The sequence below is a fragment of the Vulpes vulpes genome, chromosome 11 (genome assembly GCF_048418805.1).
Source record: "Vulpes vulpes isolate BD-2025 chromosome 11, VulVul3, whole genome shotgun sequence".
Classification (NCBI taxonomy): domain Eukaryota; kingdom Metazoa; phylum Chordata; class Mammalia; order Carnivora; family Canidae; genus Vulpes; species Vulpes vulpes.
Window position 1 is genome coordinate 81,231,240 of NC_132790.1, and position 18,047 is coordinate 81,249,286.

At 36.9% G+C, this 18,047-nt stretch overlaps 1 long non-coding RNA gene across 2 annotated transcripts in view; it reads right to left on the reverse strand.

Moving 5' to 3' along the window:
* LOC112932521 (uncharacterized) overlaps window positions 1–18,047 on the reverse strand; it is a 105,277-nt gene that overhangs the window by 56,961 nt on the left and 30,269 nt on the right. The window lies entirely within an intron of this gene.

An 18,047-nucleotide genomic window follows, 5' to 3' on the forward strand; every position in this document is an offset into this window, starting at 1 on the left:
TTTCCCAGATAGCCTTTTGTTAATTGATTTCTTTTTTTTTTATTTTTTATTTATTTATTTATTTATTTATTTATTTATTTTTTGTTAATTGATTTCTAATTTAATTCCTTTGTGGTCAGAGAATATATTCTGTATAGCTTCAATCCCCTTAAACTTATTGAGTTATTTTTAATGGCCATAATATGGTCTATGTTGGTGGTTGTCCCATGCACACTTGGGAAAAAAATGTAATCTGTATTTTGGGGGTGTAGTTCTGTAATGTATAGATCTGTAACATGTAGTGTGGCTCTATAAATAGCAATTAGGTCAAATTGGTTAATGTTATTGTTCAAATTCTCCATCTGGACTCATTTTCTGTCACTTTTTGCATTAATTTCCAACAGAAGAGGATTGAGATCCTCAACTGTAAGTATGGATTTGCTCATTTCTCCTTCTAGTTCAGTCAGATTTTGCGTTATATTATTTTGTTCTGTTAGGTACATACACATTTAGGATGTTAGGCTTTCTTAATGAATTGACTGCTTCATCATTATGAAAAGTCCCTATTGTCCCTGGTAGTACTTCTTAAGTCTAATTCATTGGATATTAATTGACCACTCTATCTTTCTTTTGACTGGTATGTGCTTGGGAATATTGTTTTCCAATCTTTTACTTTAATCCATCTGTTTATATTAACGAGAACTTCTTATAAAGAGCACATGGTTGGGTCTTTATTTTTTCATTCAGTATGACAATCTCTACCCTTTTATTTATTTTTTATTTTTTAACTTTTAAAAAAGATTTTATTTATTCATTTGAGAGAGAGTGAGAGACAGAGCATGAGCAGGGGGCAGGGACAGAAGAAGAGGAAGAAGCAGGCTCCCCACTGAGCAGGGAACCCAAAGCAGGGCTCAATCTCAGGATCCTGAGACCATGACCTGAGCTGAAGACAGACACTTATCCATCTGAGCCACCCAGGTACCTCAATCTCTACCCTTGTAAAGGATGTGTTTAGTTTATTTATATAGAATGTAATTATTAATATTTGTTTTCTGTCTCCTGTGTTTTTTATTTCTTGCTTCCTCTTTTCTGCCTTTTATTGGCTTACATTTTTAAAATATTACTTTTTATCTTCTCTATTGGCTTTTAGCTATTTTTCTTTTATTTTTAATGTCTTTAAAAAGATGTTCAATATCACTAATTATCAGGGAAATGTGAATCAAAACCACAGTGAGATATCACTTTATACCTGTCAGAATGGCTAAAATTAAAAGGTCAAGAAATAACAAATGTTGGCGAGGATGTGGAGAAAAGGGAATCTTTATGTACTGTTGGTGGGAATGCAAATTGTTATACTCACTGTGGAAAACAATGTAGGTTCCTCAAAAAATTAAAAGTAGAATTACCATATGATCTAGTAATTCTATTATTGGGTACTTACCCAAAGAAAATGAAAATGATAATTTGAAAGGATACATGCAACCCTATGTTTATTGCAGCATTATTTGAGATAGTCAAGATACAGAAGCAACCCAAGTGTTAATCAATAGATGAATGGATAAAGAAAGCTGGTGTTTGTATGTGTATAATGGAATATTACTCAGCCCTAAAAAAGAATTAGATGTTGCCATTTACAACAACACGGATGAACCTAGAGGATATAATGCTAAGTGAAATAAGTCAGAGAAAGACAAACACCATATGATTTAACTCATACATGGAATTTAAGAAAAAGAACAAACAAACAAAGAAAAAAGAGACAAAAAACGAGACTCTTAAATACAGAAAACAAACTGATAGTTGCCAGAGGGGATCTGGGTGGGGGAAGGGGTGAAATAGATCAAGGAGATTAAGAGTACACTTATCCTGATGAGCACTGAGTCATGTATAGAATTGTTTAATGATTATATTATACACCTAATATAATACTGTATGTTAATTACACATCAATAAAAATAAATTTAATGTCATATCACTTCGTGTATAATGTAAGATCCTATATTATAGTTCCTCTTTTGTCATTGATTTCGGTATAAACTTTCAACAACAAGGTCTTCAAGGTAAAAAGAAAAGGCCCTGATTTGTATCATTTGCCAATTTCATGAAGTAAGTACTTTTACCATGGATGATTTCAAGCTACCAAAGTGATGTCAATGAATACAGCGTTTTTTTTTTTTAAGATTTTATTTATTTATTCATGAGAGACACACATACACACACAGAGAGAGAGAGAGAGAGAGAGAGAGAGAGTCAGAGACACAGGCAGAGGCAGAAACAGACTCCATGCAAGGAGCCCGACGCGGGGACTAGATCCTGGGACTCCAGGATCACATTCTGGGCCGAAGGCAGGTGCCAAACAGCTGAGCCCTCCAGGGGTCCCGAATACAGCATTTAGAAGAGATATATACAATCAGTTTTTGCAAGCTAGCACAAGCTGACTGCACTACCCCACTGATTATCCTCTTTAATTTGTGTATTCTTACTATCACATATTTTACTTCTACATACATTAGAAACTTGACAATAACTTTTATTATTTTTACATCAAGCATCAATTGTCTTTTAGTGACATTTTTAAATGATAAAAAGAAATCTTTAGTATCTACCCAAATCTTTATTGTTTCCAGCTCTCTTCATACTTTGTGTAGATCGCAGGTTTTGGGTATTTAGTGGCCAAATCTTTCTGGCAAAGTCTCATTGTCTGTAGACATTTTATTTATTTTTTTTATTTTTGTGTACTAACAGTATGATATTTGACCGTGGTAGTTTCTGTTGTTCAACTTAGGTTAAATTTGTTTCCCTGAACTTTTATAATAAGGCTGTTTTTAGAAAAGTGTTTCTTACTTCACAGAGCTCCTTCTTCTGTCATTTTTTGCATTATTTAAAAACATAGTAACTTGCTTTCTAGGGCTTCTTGGTTTTATTCTCTTGTCTACTTTGGTCTAGACCTTGTTTGTTTCTTCATCCTTATTGTCCCTTTTCTGTGCGATTTTGATTCCACTTCTAGCTCCAGATTGTTCCAGACACTTTGGTCCTTCTTAGGAAAGGTATTTTCACATCTACTCCTAGGTCATTTCCCTGCAGGCTGTCCCCAGGAAGCCACCTGCATGTTTATCTTTTATGTTGGTGCTTCCAGAAGGCTAGTCCTAGCGTTTCATCTCCTACAAAGTTCTCAAGGTCTCTTGACCAAAGCCTCAGAGACTGTTGGCTCCGAGGGGCTTAGATTTCTGCTGCCAGTTTTCCCCACCAGGAGAGCCAAACCTGCAGTCTTTGGTGGCATAACCTTGAGGAAGGAGCTCAAAGATCCTGGACCAACAGAGATCTGATACCAGGTAAGAGTTATCAAGTACCCAACCTACTTTTCTTTGAATTTTAAGAATTTGGAAAGATGACCAGAGCAGATAATGTTTCACATTTCAACATATTTAGGATACCATTGGACTTGTTTCAGATATAATAAAATCCTGGGACTCTAACCTTAGTAACACACACACACACACACACTACTTGACCTACAATTTTTGTGTATTCATAGCTCCAGTTCAGTGATTTTTCTGTGACCTCATACCACTTTCCTCTGAGGTAAAGGAGTGAGGTTAGTAGCTAGTTAATCTGTTTTCAGGCAGATGCAACCCTATGGTGCTAAGAAGTCTTACTAAATTACACATATAGACAAGCTGTACATATTTATGTATAAGGCCTATCTGTAGGAATGTTTAGCACTATTAAAAAGGTAAAATCATTCAATTGTAGAATCCAACAGTTGATACCAATTTTATATAGATTGGTATAGGCCAGAGGTTTACTTTGGAACAGCTGAGAAATAGGTAAACTTTGCTCTTCTCTTCCCATGGAGAGTAGGACATCAAACAGAGGCGTTTGCTGTGGGGCAGTAGAGGGACCAGTGATCTGTTTGTTTTGCCCCACAAGTACTAGACTCTGCTCTGCTTAACTAGTCACGTTTCATGGGCCCACCTGAAGATCTCAGGACTGGGCTTCCCCTGATGAAAAAGCAATGGGAAATGAAATACCTAAATAATCCTGGGAGAAAGTATGAATGACCCTCTAGTACAGTGAGTTACAGGATGATGAAGATAGCTCAGGATGTTGAGTCCAAAGTAGGTTCTAGCTTTGCCTGCCCTGCTGGACACCCTACCAGTTATGCCTTCTAGTTGGGCCTCAGTTTTTCTCTCCATAAAATGAGGTCATTGTACTAAATGGTCTTGCAGAGTATGTTTTGCTGAAGGGTCCATCAGCAATAGACAAAGCCATTAAGAAATTATGTGGGGTCACTTCATTAAGTCACTGAACATGTTGGTAGTATTTAGTCCATACTAGCTATTTAGTAATAATGATAATCATTACCATCTGCTGGCAGGGCCAGCACTTTAATAGCACTGGGAGTAATCTTCAAAATGGCCCTGGAAGATACGTATTCATATTCTTATTACTAATGAGAAAACAGAGTCCAGTAGTAAAACTGGAAAAAACTTGTTCAATATCATGTAGCTTTTAAGTGGTTTATGACTTAAACCAAGGGATCTCTGGCCCCAATTTCATACCCATTTTATTCCACAGACTGTGCATGTTAATACTAATACCTGCCCTCAAGAATGGACAGGTGAATAAGAAGCAGCATACAGGTAACTGGTATACAGACAAAATAATGCTGCCAGGCTCTGCCTGGGGTATTGCCTACGCCACATTGTCTAGGATATAGAGGTCAGCATGCTTGTAGGATTCCCTGATGTGATGTGACCTGAGGGGCTAGGCTCACAGTGCTGTGTACACAGGACTTAAAGGGGAAAGATATTGGTCATGATACAAATAAAAATAAGAAGGAGAATAATGTGCTGGGTACTATACTCGGTGATTTACTTTAATTGCTAATTTAGTTCTCATAACAAACCTATGAAGTAGGTATTATTATTCCCACTTTATAGATGGGAAACAGACACCAAGAGTTAAGTAACCTGCCTAATTCACTAAATAACTGAAAGTCTTATTCTATAGAAGTAAATGTCCAAAGCACACTAGCTTTAGTCATGTTCCCAGTCAGGGAGAACCAGGGCCATGTTCTTTTCTTGTCCTAATCTTTGCAGTTGTGATCATTTCTCATACTTACTTTTATAATTATCTAATGATACTTTTATCATCACTACATTCCTGCTTTGTATGGGTAGATGATCTCCAAATACAAATCTGGGAATAAACTCTACCTCTGGGAACAGATTCTTATACTTGAGATCCTTCTCTTATTTTAAAATCCAGACTCCTTGACATTCTGGTGTCCTGCCCCACTTTATACCATGCTCTCAAAATTCGCCGCCACCCTTTCTTACTCCTCCCTAGTAACCCACTTTATGGTCAAGGAGAAGCCAATTGTCAGAGGGGCCCTGGAGTGAGAACTGAAGCAGCTTCTGTAACATATTACCTGTTTCACAATTTTGCCTGAGACCAGCCCTGCCATGGAGCTCTAAACTATGCCCCTGGCCCTGACCTCTAATCCTATTCCTATCTTTGCCAAGCCTGACCAGGTGTCCTGCAAATGGCATGCTAGAGAAGACCAGCTTTCCCTGAATGCCTACCTTTGACCAGGGACTTTTGTTCCTTTACACATGACAGTTACCAGAGTCTACTTAGCTCCAGGGTCAGTGGCCTCTGCACCTGTTGGCCTAGAGGTCAGGTACAGCTGGGTTAAGTTGAACATTATACTGAAAAGGAAAGGGTTTTCTTAGGAAGTTCTTTTGCTTGCAGAATGGATATTTCTAGATTTTGAAATGAAGATAGTCTGCAGTCTTTCCCAGTATATTATAGAAGAATGACTGAGTTGAGGAAAAGAAGCCCAGAACTTTGTAACAATGAACAATGCTGACCATCTCTGCTCAATTATTCCTCAGTCTGCACAACATCCTGCTATGTGCCCTTCAAAGTATGTGACTGTGGAGACAGATAAAAAGGCTCCCCTTTTACTCTTCCCTTTTCTTACCTTTCTCTCTTTCCTTCTTTTTTTTTTTTTGTTCTTTTCTTCAGTTAAAAAATAAGTATCTGTTCTCTACCCTTTCCTGTCCTTGAGATGGCTAGGGGCAGTGGAGCCTGAGAGACTGGGGCAAAGAGGCAGCTGGAGATCAGTAGATTGATTATGTATGGAGGAAGTGTTAGCAAAGAGCTAAAAAAATATTGAGAATATTGGGATCTAGGTTTCTCTCTCAGAGAAGGAAGTTGCAAACATGGAGAAGAAAATTAGAAGATTTGCTGTGGTGTTCAGTTGGAATTAGAGGAATCAGTAATGAACTCATGGTTGGAGAGGGAAAGAGGGAAATAGATGGAGATGTATGTTATGGTGTGTGTGTGTGTGTGTGTATTCCTAGCTCTATTTGTTGAAAGATCCTAGTATTAATTTCTTTCCAAAGCAGTTACCATATGTGGCACCCAGATTTTGGTTCCTAAATACCACTCTATACTAAAAGGATAAAGTTTTGTAGAGAAATGAGATTCCGGAAACAGATATTCCAGAGCTGCTACGGAAACTATAAGATAGGCCTGTCTTATTCTGTCAGAAAGTGAAGTGCTTAAAAAATATTGGGGCTTGTGAAATATACACCAGAACAAGCTTGAAGGGCCACCCAGTGGCCAAATTTGCAAAAAATTTGAACATCAAAATAAATGAGGAGTAATATTTTGGGAAGATGACAGAGTAGGAAGCACCAGGAATCTATCTCCCCACCCAGACAACAATTACACTGGTAAGATCTGTTTGATGTAGCTACTCTGGAATTATGGAAGCTATTGAAGATTGAGATTCCAACCAAATTTGGAATCTCATAGGCTCCTTCCAGCTACTCTGGAATTATGGAAGCTATTGAAGGTTTTCAACAACTAGGGAAAGTCTTGCAAGGAAGATAAACTGAAAATTAATTTCAGTTCTTACTTTGGCTACCCATCCCCTTCTTCCCACTCTGCGTCAGGCAGCTTTGCACATAGTTCAGGAGAACCTTGCACCTAGCTGTGGGGCCTGGGTGGGCAATAAGCATCCTGTCATGCAAATATCAAGTGAGATCAAGGCTTTTTTTATTGCACCTCCCCTCATTGTTGCAAGTGTTTCTTCCTCCAAGTGACTTCCAGAGAATTTGAAGGACTAGCACCCTTTTCCCCTTTCATATTTCTCTTTTTCTCCCTTTTGAGAGCCATACACTTAAGATTAGGGCATTCAAAAGCAATGATATGTTCCAGAGAAATTAGAAAGTTACCGCGAAAATTCAGGGAAAGGAATAAGATCGAAAAGGACCTTAAGTTTTCTGATCCTTGGTAGAGAAACAGCCTACAGCAATAAAAAACAAAAACAAAAACAAAAATAAAACAAACCTGGGAACATTGGGGAAGAAGGGGGATTTTGTTTCCAGAGTTACTATGTTATTAGATACAAATATCTAGTTTTCAACAGAAAATCACAGGCATATCATGAAACAGTAAAGTATAGCTTATCCAATGGAAAAAAATAAACCAACAGAAATTGTCCTTGAAAAGGACCTAATGATGGATCTAGTAGACAAAAACTTCAAAACAACTGTCCTAAAAATGTTCAAAGAACTAAAAGATGTGGAGAAAGTGAAGAAAACAATTTACAAACAAAATTGAAATATTAATAAAAAGAAAACTTAAAAAGAAACCAAAAAGAAATTCTGAAGCTAAAAAATGTACAATGATTGAAGTAAAAATTCACTAGAGAGATTCAAAGGTATATTTGAGTAGGCAAAAGAATTCATTTGAGTGAATTCAAAGACGGTGTAATTGAAGTTATAGTGTGGAATGGAAAGAAAAAAGATGGAAGAAAAGTCAACAGAGCCTAAGGGGCCTGTGGGACATCAAATGCAGTACATTATATACATTGTGGGAGTCACAGAAAGAAAGGAGAAAGGAGTAGAGAAAGTATTTGAAGAAGTAATGGCCAAAAAACATCCCAGATTTGATGAAATACGTAAATATAAATATCCAAGAAGCTAAATGAACACCAAGTAGGGACTCATATGAAGACATATAGTAACCAAACTGTTTTTTATTTTATTTTTTATTATTTAATAACCAAACTGTTAAAAGCCAAAGAAAAAAGAGAATCTTGAACATAGCAAGAGAGAAGCATCTTATCACATATAAGAGATCTTTGATAAGATTAATAGCATATTCATCCTTAAAACTTTGGAAGCCAGAAAGTAGTAGGCTAATATATTTAAAGTGCTAAAAGAAAAAAAACCCTGTCAACCAAGAATCCTGTATCCAAAGCAAAATTGTTCTTCAAAAATGAGGGAAAAATTAAGATGTTCCCAGATGAATAAAAGCTGGGGAAGTCTGTTATTACTAGACATACAAGAAATGTTAAAAGGAGTCCTGCAGATTGAGAACAAACGACACTAGATGATAATGTGAAATTTTATGCAGAAACAAAGATCACAGTAAAGGAAAATAAATGGGCTCTTGTAAAAGCTAGTATTATAACAATGTAACTTTACATTTTGTTTTATATATATATGAAACTAATGCATTAAACCAATTATTCATTTGTTTTTATTTTATTTTATTAATTTATTTTAAAGATCCACTTATTTATTTTATTTATTTGGAAAGAGAGAAAGAGAGTGAGTAGATATGCACAACTGGGGGGAGGGGCAGAGGGAAAGAGAGAATCCTCAAGCAGACTCCCCACTGAGTCCAGAGCCTAGTGCAAACTAAATCCCAGGACTCTGAGATCTTGACCTGAGCTGAAATCAAGAGCCAACTGCTTATCCAACTGAGCCACCCAGGCGCCCCCATTTGTTTTTAGACACATGATGTATAAAGATGTAATTTTATGACATCAACAACTGAAAGCTAGTGGGCAATGAAGCTATGAAAAAGCAGGGTTTTTTATGTTATTGAAGTCAAGATGATATAAATTCAAATGAGTGTTATAACTCCTGGATGTTAAATGTAATCTCCATGGCAACTACAAGGAAAATAGCTATAGAATATATCCAAAAGGAAATGAGAAGGGAATTGAAACGTTTCACTAAAAAAAAAAAAAAAATAATAATAATAATCAACTACACAGAAATGAAGATGTTAATGCAGGAAATGAGGAACAAAAAGCTATAAGGCATATAGAAAACAAATAATATGCTAACAGAAGTAAGTCCCTCCTTATGAGGTAGCTACTTTAAATGTAAATGAATTAAACTTCAGTCAAAAAACAGAACTTAGCATAATGGAAAAAAAGAGCATACTATCTAACTATATACCGGACAAGAGACTTACTTTGACCCAAAGACACAAACAGATTAAAAAGTGAAGTATAGAGAAGATATTCTAAAAGAGAGCAGCATTGGCTAGAATAATATCAGATAAAATAGAGTTTAAACCAAAAGAGTTTATAGGAGGCAAAGAAGGACATTATATATTAATAAAAGTTCAATACATCAAGAATATACAATAATTATAAAGCTAATAACAGACCATCAGAATATATGAAGTAAAAATTGATAGGATTGAAAGGAGAAATAGCTCCTTTTAAAAATTTTATTTAATTAAAATTTTTTTTAATGTTTATCTATTTATTTGAGAGAGAGAGTGGAGGGAGGGGCAGAGAGAGAGGGAGACAGACTTCTCAAGCAGACTCCTTACTGAGCATGGAGCCTGATGCAGGGCTCAATCCCAAAACCCCAAGATTATGATTTGAGCTGAAATCCAGAGTCATCCCCCCAGGCACTCCAGAAATAGACACTCTACCCAATAACAACAGAATACAAATTTTTCTCAAGTGCACATGGGACATTTTCCAGGACAGCCCATATGTTAAGCCACACATTGGGTCTCAATAGATTTTAAAAGATAGATACAATACCAAGATTCTTCTCTGATAATAGTAGGATGAAGTCAGAAACCAATAGCAAAAGGAAAACTGGAAAATTCACAAATTTGTGGAAGTTAGACAATCCATTGTTAAGCAACCAATGGATCAAAGAAAAAGATAACAAGTGAAATTGGAAAATACTTAGATATAAATTAAATGAAAACCTAACACAACTTATAAGCAGTCCTAAGGGGGGAATATATAGCTATAAAAAAAACATTTAAAAAGATGAAAGGTCTCAAATCAACAGCCTCGTTTCACAACTTAAGGAACTAAAAAAAAAGAATAACAAACTAAACTCAGCTAGTAAAAGGAAGGAAATACTAAAGTAGAAATGAATGAAATAGAGTATAGAATAGAAAAGCTGGGAAAAGAAACTGGCAGGAAAAGAAAACTATAAATCAATATCCCTATGAACTTTGATTCAGAAATCCTGAACAAAATACTAACGAACTGAATTAGCAACATATTAAAAGAATTACACACCATGACCAAGTGGTATTTATTTCAGGAATGCAAAGATGATTCTCTATATGAAAACCAAGTAATGTAATACACCAAATTAACAGAATGGAGGAAAAACTGCACATGATCATCTAAATTGATGCAGAAAAGGCATTTGGCAAAATCTAACTGTCTTTCATGACAAAAAAAAATCACTCAACAAACTAGGAGTGGAAGGGAACTACCTCAACATAGTAAAAGCCATATATGAAGAACCCAAAGCAGAAGTCATATTCAATGGCGAAAGACTGAAAGCTTTTCCTTTATGATCAGGAACAAGGCAAGGAAGTTCACTTTTACCTCTTCTGTTCAACACAGTATTGGAAGTTCCATCCAGAGCAATTAGGCAAGAAATAAAAGTAAAGGCATCCAAACTGGAACAAGTAAAATTATCTCTGTTGGCAGATGGTATGATCTTATATGTAGAAAACTCTAATGATTCTCCCTCAAATTTTTTGTTAGAACTCATTAACAAATTTAGCAAAGTAATAGGATACAAAATCAACAAACAAAAATCAGTTGCTCTTCTATATACTAACAATAAACAGTCCAAAAAGGAATTTAAGAAAAACAATTCTATTCATGATAGTATCAGAAAGATGTTTAGAAATTATCTTAATCAAAGAGGTGAAATACTTGTGCAATGAAAACTACAAAATATTGCTGAAAGAAATTAAAGAAGTCACAAATAAATGCTATGATATCCCATGTTTATGGAATAGAAGACTTAATACTGTTGTGATGTAAATACTACTCCAAACAATCTACAGGTTGAATGCTATCAAAATCCCAACAAGTTTTTTTTTTCATAAGCAAAAAATCCAAAAATTCATCTGGAATCTCAAGTGATCCTGAATAGCTACAATGTCTTGACAGAACAAAGCTGGAGGAATCATACTTCCTGGTTTCAAGACTTGCCATATGTTACAGGTATCAAGAGTATGGTGCTAGCATGAAGACAGACATATAGACTGAAGGAATAGAATAGAGAACCCAGAAATAAATACTTGCATATATGGTTAAATTATTCTCCACAAGGAGGCTAAGGACATTCAATGGGTTAAAAAGACAGTCTTTTCAACAAACTGGGCTGGGAAAACTGGATATAACAAAATAAAAGAATGAAGTTGGAGTCTCAATATCATATACAAGAATTGACTGAAAATCATTTAAAGACCTAAACTTGAGACTTAAAAGTTCAAAAAAAAAAAAAAAAACCTCTTAGAAGAAAACATAGGGCATAAGCCTTATAGTATTGGATTTGGCAATGATTTCTTGGATATGACATCAAGACACAGGCAATAAAAGCAAAAGTAGACAAATTGAACTTAATGAGAATTAAAACTTTTGTGCAACAAAAGACACTATGAGCAGAGTGAAAGGCAACCCACAGAATGCAAAAACATATTTGCATATTAGGTAACTGATAAGGGATTAGCATCCAGAATATATAGAGAACTCCTAAAATTCAACAGAAAAACAAATAACCAATTAAAAAGCTGGCAAAAATCTTGAAGAGACTCTCCTGAAAAGAAATTATACAAATGGCCATAGGCACATGAAAAGATGCCCAACATCACTAATCATTAGGGAAATGGAAATCAAATCTATAAGGAGATACTGTCTCATACCACTGGGATGGCTACCGTTAAAAAAAAAAATACCCAGAAGGTAGTAAATGTTGACGAGGATGTGGAGAAATTAGAACCCTGTGCACCACTAGTGGGTATGTAAAATGGTACAGCTATTGTAGAAAACAGTATGAAGATTCCTCAAAAAATTAAACATAGAATTACCATATCATCAATGGTGTTGGGAAAACTGGACAGCAACATGCAAAGGAATGAAACTGGATCAACTTCTTACACAATATACACACACAAAAATTCCAAATGGATTAACTAAATGTGAGGCCTGAAACCATAAAATCCTAGAAGAGAGCACAGGCAGTAACTGACATCAGCCATAGCAACCTCTTCCTAGATCCGTCTTCTGAGATAAGGGAAACAAAAGCAAAAATTAACTATTGAGACTACATAAAAATAAAAAACTTCTGCACAGTGAAGGAAACAATCAACAAAACTAAAAGGCAACTTAACAGAATGGGATAAATTATTTGCAAGTGATATATTTGATAAAAGGTTAGTATCCAAAATACATAAAGAACTTATAAAACTCAAACCCAAAAAACAAATAATCCAGTTAAAAAATGGGTAGAAGACATGAATAGACATTTTTTCCAAAGAAGGTGTCCAGATGGCCAACAGACACATGAAAAGATGCTCAACATCACTCATAACCAGGGAAATACAAATCAAAACTGCAATGAGATATCACCTCACACCTATCAGAAAGGCTAAAATAAAAACAAGAAACAACAGGTGTTGGCAAGGATGTGAAGGAAGGGAAATCCTCTTGCACTGTTGATAGGAATGCAAACTAATGAAGCCATTGTGGAATACAGAATGGAGTTTCCTCAAGAAGTTAAAAATAGAACTAACTTATGATCCAACAATTACACTACTAAGTATTGACTCAAAGAATATGAAAATACTAATTCAAAGGGATACAGCACCCTGATGTTAATAGCAGCATTATCTGCAATAGCCAAAGCATGGAAACAGCCCATGTGTCCCTTGACTGACCAATGGACAAAGAAGGTGTGGTGTATATATACAATGGAACATTATTCAACCATAAAAAAGAATGAAATATTGCCAGTTCATTCTTTTTTAGAATCTTGCCACCATGGTTGGAGCTAGAGAGTATAATGCCAAGTGAAATAATCTGTCAGAGAAAGACAAATACCATATGATCATACTCCTATGTGGAATTTAAGTACAAAACAAATGAGCAAAGGGGAAAAGAAGGAGAGGGAGAGGCAAAGCAAGAAACAGACTCTTAACTATAGAAAACAAACTGATGGTTAGCAGAATGGAAGTGGGTGGGAGGATGAGTGAAATAGGTGATGGAGATTAAAGAGTGCATTTGTTGTGATGAGCACCAGGTGCTGTAGGGAAGTGTTGAATCACTATATTGTACACCTGAAATGAATATTACACTGTATGTTAACTAACTGGAATTTAAATAAAAACTTAAAAAAAAGAATTACCACATGATCCAGAAATTCCACTTCTGAGTATAAGAAAGCAAGGTCTTGAAGTAATATTCATACACTTATGTTTATAGATGCATTATTTGCAATTGCTAAAATGTGGAAGCAACCCAAGTGTTCACTGATAGATGAATAGATAAATAAATATGGTAAATATATAGAACACAATATTATTGAGCCTTAAAAAAGAGGGAAATTATTGACATATGCTATAACATGTATGAAATGCTGACATTACAGCAAACGAAGTAAGTCAATCACAAAGACAAATATTGTGTGATTCCACTCAAATCAAGTATTTGGAGTGGTCAAAATCATAGGACAGAAAATAATGTGGTGGTTACCCGGGGTTAGGGATAGAGGAAAATGAGGAATTTTTTTTACTGGGCATAGAGTTTCAGTTTTGCAAGGTAAAAGAAGTTCTGGAAATGGATAGTCATAGTCACAACAATATGCATGAATCATACATTTAAAACTGGTTAATATGATAAATTCTAGGTAATGTGTATTTTACCACAATAAAAAATTGAAAAAAATTATAGCAAAGGATTATAACTCACTGAGAAAGAGGAAACCCCTGAGTCCATGCTGATAAAAACAAATAAAATGAAATAAATAAATACTTGGAGAACAGGAAGCACTTATTTATTTTAGAATGCCAATTCATAAATGTACAAAGAATGATATAATCAGAAAATCACTATTTGGCAACCAGTATAGTAATAATTGATCTACACAAGAAACATCAATGGATGCCAAAACTAGGCGGTACATGTCTAATGAAGAATAAAATATTAAATAGTCTCAACATATCTTCCCACAAACTACTCATTAATTAAAAGGGAAATTTACATTGTAGAAGCCTTTCAGACACCACCTTAACCAAGCAAACTTAATAGAATTGATGATGAGACAAATTGCTTTTGTGCTCCTTCTAATGCAATAACCTGAGAAGAAAATGAAAGTTTTATTTTTTTCCTTTTCAATTCTTTTACCTATTATATATTTTTTGTAGTTGACTGGACTGGCAAGGTCCACAAGTAAAATGTTGAATAGAAATGATAATAGTAGGCCTTTTTCTGGATCTCAAAGGGAAAGCTTTCATTCACCATCCCACCACTGAGTATGATGATTTCATATAATATATAACATTTATTTTATGTATTTATTATTATTAAAACACACACAATGGGTTTAAACATGTTTCCTAGGATAACTTTGCTAAGAGCTTTTAAAAATAATGGTTGCAGGACACCTGGGTGACTGTCAGTTAAGCATCTGCCTTTGGCTAAGGTCATGTCATGATCCTGGGGTTCTGGGATCTAGTCCCGCATCAGGCTCCTTGCTCAGTGGGGAGCCTGCTTCCCCTACCCCTCTGCTCAGGAACTCTCTCTCTCTCTCTGTAAATAAATAAATGAAACCTTTACAAAAAAGAATGGTTGCTGAATTTTACCAAATGCTGTTCCTTGGGATCCCTGGGTGGCTCAGTGGTTTAGCTCCTGCCTTTGGCCCAGGGCTTGATCCTGGAGTCCCGGGATTGAGTCCCACATCAGAATCCCTGCATGGAGCCTGCTTCTCCCTCTGCCTATGTCTCTGTCTCTCTCTCTCTGTCTCTCATGAATGAATAAATAAAATCTTTTAAAAAATGGTGTTCCTGTACTGACTGATATGGTCATATAATTTTTCTCCTTTATTCTGTTAATGTGATCAGTTACACTGGTTGATTTTTCAAAATATAACTTGCATTCCTGGAATAAATCCAACCTGCTAATGATTTAGTATCCTTTTTTAGATATTGCTGGGTTCAATTTGCTAATATTTTGCTTAGGATCTTTGCATCTGTGTTCATAAAAGGTATTTTTTTTTATCTTTGTCATGATGTCCTTGATGGTTTTTGCTTTCAAACTATACTTATCGGCCTCAAAAATCAGGGAGTGCTTCTTCTTTTTCTATTTCTGAAAGAGTACGTGTAAGATTGTTATAATTCTTCTTAAATGTTTGGTAGAGTTCATTGGTGATGCTGTCTGGCCCTGGACTATTTGCAAAAAGGATATTTTTATGGACTCCTCTGGGAAAAGAATGGAAAGCCAGAGAATCTTCCCTTGTCCAGGGACTTCTGAGGGGTATAAGTGAGATAGAGTTGGGGTATATGTGTGGCATTTCAAGTGGCCTGACATTTTCCTAAAAGGACAGTTCCTTTGGTTCTCACCTCTCACACCACACTCTTTTCTGAGCAGTAGTTCTGAGGGATTGTGGGTCTATGTGCATCGTTCTCAGGCTACTGCATCCCACCTTCCCAAAGACCCAGACTCAGGTCTTTCAGAGGAGAAGCCTTGGTGTTGGGAAGAAAGCAAGGAGGGGGGAAGGGGAAGAGGGACTGTTTCAACCAGACAGAAGTTCTTTGTTTGCTCTGCTTCTTTGTAAATGAGGCAATATTTGGAAACAACAAATATTGGTTCAGAGAGCCAATGCATTCCTGCCCATCCCTTTAGGTCAGCAATCCTACCACCCCCCCCACCCCCCCCGGCACGTACACACAAGTTCAGCTCTTTCTATGAGAGAAAATCCCACTGAAATTTAAAAGTTTTATTCAGTTTATGGTGGAAGATTTGTGTCATGACTTGGTTTGGTCTATAACTGGAAGCTCTCTTCATCCCCACCCCCCTTATCTCCTTCCTTCCCTTCTTCCCTTCATTGCTCCCTTCCTTTTCTGGATAAAGAGAAGATGAATATCCAGAGGGTAGCTGTGATCTAGAGAAGGCTGGGATTTCAGAGATTTGAGTTCAGGTCCCAGAGCTCTGTGAAGGAGACCTGTCCTTTTAGTGTGGTGTTCATATTTGAAAAACGGAGAACTGATCTCATCTCTCAAGGTAGATGGTCAAGATCACAGAGATCTTGCCCCAGAACAGTGCCTGGCACCTGGAGGAACTGAAAATGTGATACTTTACTTCCATGTGAGCATAATAAACTGGTACATGCCTGAGGTTCTGCAGTGGGGACACTTAGCCCACTCCCAAAGGGACAAGCCCCTCTGTAAACTGAAATGTGGAGTTGTGTGTCTGTGAAGGAATGGCAGGGCTCAGAGTGCCCTATCTGTCCCTCTCAGTGTGAGCCCAGATGAGCCTTATTTCCTGGGAGAGGCCGTGTCCCTGGCAGATGAGTACATGCACTCTGGAACCAGACTGCTTGATTTTGCATCTGACTCACCAGTTGATTTTGGACAAGTTATTAACCCCTCAGCGCCTCAGTTTCCTTCTCTTATCTTTAAAATGGGGATTCTAGCACACTGGCCAGAAGGTGCTCCCTCTGGGGTGCTCAAGGCTTGGCTGTGGGCCTGTCCCTGGAAGAGTTGCCTCAGGAAAGGCTCACTAACCCCTCTGGTATGAAAGTAAGAGCAGTAGGGGCCTGGGGGCAAGAATCATGGTCCATTTGCCTTCCATACCCTCCACAGAGCTTCCCTGAGTTTGTGGATTATTCAACATTGGACATCTCTCCTTTCTCCTTGTGGGTAGATCCTGAAAGCTCACTGGATGGCCTAAGGAGTCATCAGTTGAGTGGAGTCTCCTCCCAGCCAGCCCGTCCCCCTGACTTTCTCCCTCTATCTTCATCTCTGTACCGCAAGGTCTTCCACATAAAGCCAGACCACCGCCTAATGTCTGCTGTAGGGGGAAGTAGGTATGTGTCCTTCCTGCCATGACTCTGGTTTAAGCAAGAGGGTCCATGAGAGGCACAGACAGATGGAGGGCAGCAGCAGCTACTCTTCCTTATTGGTGAGGCAGGTGTTTGGCTGGCTAGGCTTGTATGTCTCCAGTGTAAACAAAGTCCCTACTATAGCAATGCTCTCTGAAGTGGGATGTGTATAACCACTTGTATATGAGACAATCTATTGCAGTGTGGGAGAAGAAACCTAACTTCCAGTTATATTTATTCTTTTTTTTTAAAGATTTTATTTATTTATTTATTTGAGAGAGAGAGAGAGAGCACATGAGTGGGATGAGGGGCAGAGGGAGAAGCAGACTCCTTGCTGAGTAGGGAGCCTGATGTGGGGCTTGATCCTGGAACCTCAGAATCAGGACCAGAGCCGAAAGCAGATGTTCAATGGACTGGGCCACCCACCCAGTGAATAGATAAGAATATTTATTGTTAATGCAAAAGATTAACAAATGAACATTCACTACTATTTTGTATGAGGATTGGCACTGTTTCCCACTGGTCTGTAGGCCAGAGAGACACAGGTCTTGTAGAGCCTCTGAAGTATCCTGTGGCAAGATGAGGAACACCTCAAAAAGGGTGGGGTGGAAAAGGGGGTCCTGGATACTTGTGACTCTCTGCCGTATCCTTTCCTTTTGGCTTTTATGGTTTTCATGTGCCAGGAAACTGGATGTACAGATTACATGATGGGGTTTAACTCACCAAACCTCATAAAATGCACAAGTGCCTTAAAAACTTTCCGCAAAAAAACAAAAACAAAAACAAACTAGAATTAGAAGATGATTCTGATAACACAAACACAGGTGAACAAAAATAAAATGACAATACTGACATCTTCTAGACCTGGTATAAATT